A 5000-nucleotide genomic window follows, 5' to 3' on the forward strand; every position below is an offset into this window, starting at 1 on the left:
GGGAAGAGAGGCAGGGGGAGGGGTTAGATGAAGAGGGGAGGGGAGTTGAGCCCATGTGGCGCAAAGGAGCGAAGAGAGAAGATTAATCCCTGTTCACGGCGCAAACGGGAGTCCGGATGGCCCCTGTGCATGGACAATCCAAACACGGACAGGTGTTGCTGCAAGGAGTGACCGGCAGAACGGAAGTGGCGTGACACATATGAACACACATATACATATATGTACATATACATATATACATATATTTACACACACACACATATATGTGCGTGTGTGTGTGTGTATGTATATATGAATATATACACACACACAGAGGTAAGCACATATTTGTATGTGTGAGTATTTGTGTCTTCGTGCGTATGCGTATGTGTTATTCCTTTCATTACATAGCAAATGACTTAATCTCTTATGTGTACATAAACATACTTAGTCATGATAGGAAGATTATTTTATGGTTGAAATGCCAAACTAATGAGGAATACATGATCAAGGAGCTTACTAACACGACCGCGGTGATTAGGGACACCTCTACATAAATCTAAATCTTCCCATTATTCTAACACACCAACCTTCAATGTCTTCTAATTCTTGCTGCTAACCTGCAGCTGTATCGTTAGCATACCAACGACATGCAGGAAGGCAAATGAAGAGGACAGTATATGAACAAATTAAGAAAACGGTAGGTTTATGAAGAATAAATTAAGGAAGAAAAGAAATACAAGCATAGAAAAAATATACAAAAGGCATGACATGAGACATCCTATTAGGAAGATAGCCATCTTGGTTCAATCAAGGAATCCCACTGATCTAGAATTATCCTGATTATCAAGTACAAATGTTATCTCTCATCTGCGTTCTTCGACATAAAAGTTCGTGGTGAATGGTTGCAAGACCCATTCTCGCCACTGATATCCCACTTCTAGCAAATTTAGTGGAGGGAAGCACCTCGTTTTTCTTCTCACCTTGCGCTTCAGTGGAACTTGAAGTTGAGGATTAGGCTGAAGATGAACTCGTCTGTCAGTTCTTTCAAACTTGCCCACCAAACAAGAAAACTACCTGCCCTTCTCGACCAAAGAAAGGCAGTAAGACGATTCTTATGATGGATTCGGTCGATAGCTGGATCATTCCTATATTCACAACTTCTCTTTAACGCAACTCTACGAGTTAGTAATAACCAGACGTTGAACGAGTGCGTGCAGAACGGTTTCAATAATAATAGTAATTGATGTTCCGAGAGATAATTGATGTTTGAGAACTGAAGGTGAACAGGCAGTTTTCAATGCTCCAGTAAAAACTAAGCAATTGCTCAACAAAAGCAATTAAATAAATAAATGAAACAGGCAAAAACAACAACAACAACAACAACAACTGCAGCAGCAACAACAACAACAATAACAAAAACGGAGTATGTGGCTGTAAAACATGATCTGAGAAGAAGAGGAAATTTGTTTGTCGTAGTGATTGAAACGGAAATAATTCACACTAAGAATTCTATGCCAATAAGAAAGTTTAGTTTCAAAAACACCGCTTGTGACCTCAATTCAAAAAAGCAAATAAATGAAACAGGCAAAAATAACAACAACAACTGCAGTGGCAGCGCTTTCACCGCTTTTGTTCTGTGTAACGCTAGCCCCATTAAGAGCAGCCCTAAACTGTACAGGGATAGGGATAAAGATTGAGGGATGACTAAGATTTGTTATTTGTTCAATATGGATAATATTAAGTTCTGTACCAAATCCGAGATACATCTGGAAAATCTTTACAAATTATTAGACTATAACTGACATCAGTTTGACAACTGCGCAGCGGCCACTTTCAAAAGATGCAGACTTACGAAGTCGGTAAGCACTGACTAGAAAATTAACCTCATGTTAAGGATATTCGGAACAGGTGAGAACTGCAATAGGTTTACTACGATAAACTGAAATAAGCAAGTGATGAAAAACTAGATGCGGAAACAAGAAAATGATTGCTAAAATTTAGACCGACAAACATCGCTTGTATTTTCAGAATAGAAGAAAAGGCTATATATAAGTTGATATGGTCTACAAAACCGGTACAATAGGACGTGGCACCGACCCCACAAAAGAAAGACACTCAAGTACAAGAAGTTGCACTCTGTATACAAAGAAACACAAACATATTTAGCAGAATGGGAACTATTCATAGATTCGTCAAAATCAGAGATTAAACACTAAACACGCATATACTGAAGAAAGAATAGAAAATAAGAAATTAAAGAATTAAAGAAGGAATCATTACAAAGTGCAATTGGGATGATAAATATAGCTTCAAATTAAAATATCTTCATGGACAGTTCCCAAAACGACTAACAATGAAAATCCAATTCTACGCAGTGAAAAGAGAAGACGGGAGGCTTTATAATTACAGCTCAAGAGTAAGTGACTCTCAAAGAGACATTTTAAGAGGTATATTCTGAAGCAGAGTATGAAGCCGATTTATAGGCTGCACACTCGCATTGACTGCTCACAGTATATAAGAGAAACACCGTAAGTTTGCTATACACTTTCGTTGGAAGATATGTAAGGGAATGAATGGCTCAAGTTGTAGGAAAATGTACATGCATATACCAGAGACTGATAGAAAATTCTCAAGGATATGCAGTACATACAAAAGAATAAAGCATAGCTGGCTGGATGTCATTCCATAATAAAATGATTCAAGTATTGTACTGATGTGACTTGCCAGAATAATAACAAAGGAGATAGAAAAGCTCTTCAAGTATAAAGACCTTGATATTGAAATATCGAGAATGTTTAATATGGATACAAGAACAGTCCCAGTCATGGGAGAACAAGGAGTTACAAATCGAGGAATAGCATAGAAAATCTTACATAAATAAATTTCGGTATATAGCATCCTATTAAGTGCCTATAATAATTGTTTACGATGTAGGCATAAAACCAGCTATTTTCAGATGGAAGTATTCGACTCCATCGATCCAGTACTTGACTGGTACTTTATTTTATCAACACTGGAAGATTGAGAGGTGGAGTTGAGATCGAAGGATTTGTTATTGCGGTAAAAGAGCAATACCTCACCAGAAACCACAAAAAAACAAAACAAAACCCCAGATAATGTAATAAAGTACAATAAGTAATTGGAGAATATGTGGAAGCAGGGAAGAAACAACAACATGGTTTCTAGCTGCCCAGTTTTACTGAGAAAGGGAACATCCACAGACATGACAAGTTTAAGAGGTACATCCTAGAAATTACACCTGCTCTGGGGGAAAAAAAAAAGATTGTATAAGTCTCCGAACAACAATACTCTGGAATATGTCAGCACACACACACACACACACACACACACACACACACACACACACACACACACACACACACACACACACAAAGATCGAGGTTATTCGACTAGATATTGCTGTCAAGGATCATTAAGAAAAGAAATGCTTCTCAATCCCAACAGATGATAATGTATCTCCAAACGAAATGGAGAAATTATCCAAATATAGACAAGGTTGGGTAATTAGGGCAGGGTGAGTATTATTTAGGTGCGGGATTCCAAGTTTATTTAAGCACATTTTTTTCGCACGTGTGTATTCCATTTTAGAGCTGGTTACTCCAGCGGTGCAGGTAAAGGGGAGTAACTCTAACTGGGTGTAAAGGGAGCTAACTCATGGAAGTAGATTATCCAAAATTATAGATTGGAGGATAACTCGAATATGGGGCCTGAAAAAGAAACAATATGAATGATAAAAGATACATGTAAACATTAACCTTATTAAAACTCTCAGGCACATATAGGTTTCAACTGCACTTTCAGGTGCACGTCAGCGGTCTAGAATTATATGTACTATTTTCTTTTAGGAATGTAGATTGTGTCAGTGAACCAGTAGTGGGGTTCCCGTCATTGTTTATTGGCGTGATTTTAGTGTTTTATCAGGTGTTGGATGATGTTTGTGTATAGTACCTGTTTTGTGCTTGGTATTATGTGTTTCAGTACAGACGATGGTTATGGTCTACGTAATGGAGAGTGTTCAGGATGCTTTTGGTATATTGCTCAATAAACATAGCTGATGACTCTTTCGATTTTATAAATATACTCAGAGTTGGCAAAAAAAGGGTAAGCAGAAACGGTGTAGTCAATCGTCTTATCGTAGTGATTGTACAAGAGGTATATGATAATAGCAATTCCCTTTATTTTACTTTGTAATTTAGTTTTGTAATTATTTGAAGCTTTGTACTACTAAAATACCAAATGATTCTAATTCTAATGTGCGGAAGAGTGTGAAAGGTAAGGAATTACGCTAACTAGCTGTTGAACTAGAAATACGACTGTTAAAGATGGCGTCTATAATTTCATTTGATCTGTATAACAATCTCTGCAAGAAAATTGACGATGAGGGTTCCAGTTGATCCGATACAACGGCACAACCTGCAAATAAAATTAACGTGCAAGTGACTGAGCGCTCCACAGACATGTTTACCTTAACGTAGTTCTCAGGGGGATTCAATATGACACAGAATGCGATATGGCTGACTCTGCCAATTACAGATACAACTCGTATTCGCCACCTGAGTGGACTGGAGCCACATGAAATAAAGTGTCTTGTTATTGACAGCGCACCGCCGGGAATCGAAAACACAACTTACGATCGTGAGCCGAATATCCTAATCACTAAGCCACGTGCCTTCAATTGTTATATAAACAAGACAGAAAAAATAGCAAAATGTAAGAGCATTTTCATTGAGTATTTAACCTTGAATATAAGTGCCAACCTTGAAACTGGTATCCATGTTGTTCAAGATGATTCTTATTTCTTAAAATCTTAAACCAAGTGCACACACACACACACACACACACACACACACACACACACACACACACACACACACACACACACACACACACACACACACACACGCACGCGCCACACGTATATGTATGAATGTATGTATATACGTACGTACATACGTGCGTATATATGTATGTCATTATTTAGTTTTATTTCAAGATTT

At 37.7% G+C, this 5000-nt stretch overlaps 1 protein-coding gene across 4 annotated transcripts in view; it reads right to left on the reverse strand.

The window, feature by feature from the left end:
* Positions 1-5000, reverse strand: part of LOC106883614 (sodium-dependent neutral amino acid transporter B(0)AT3) — a 105301-nt gene that overhangs the window by 14525 nt on the left and 85776 nt on the right. The window lies entirely within an intron of this gene.

The sequence above is a fragment of the Octopus bimaculoides genome, chromosome 1 (assembly GCF_001194135.2).
Source record: "Octopus bimaculoides isolate UCB-OBI-ISO-001 chromosome 1, ASM119413v2, whole genome shotgun sequence".
NCBI classification, from domain to species: domain Eukaryota; kingdom Metazoa; phylum Mollusca; class Cephalopoda; order Octopoda; family Octopodidae; genus Octopus; species Octopus bimaculoides.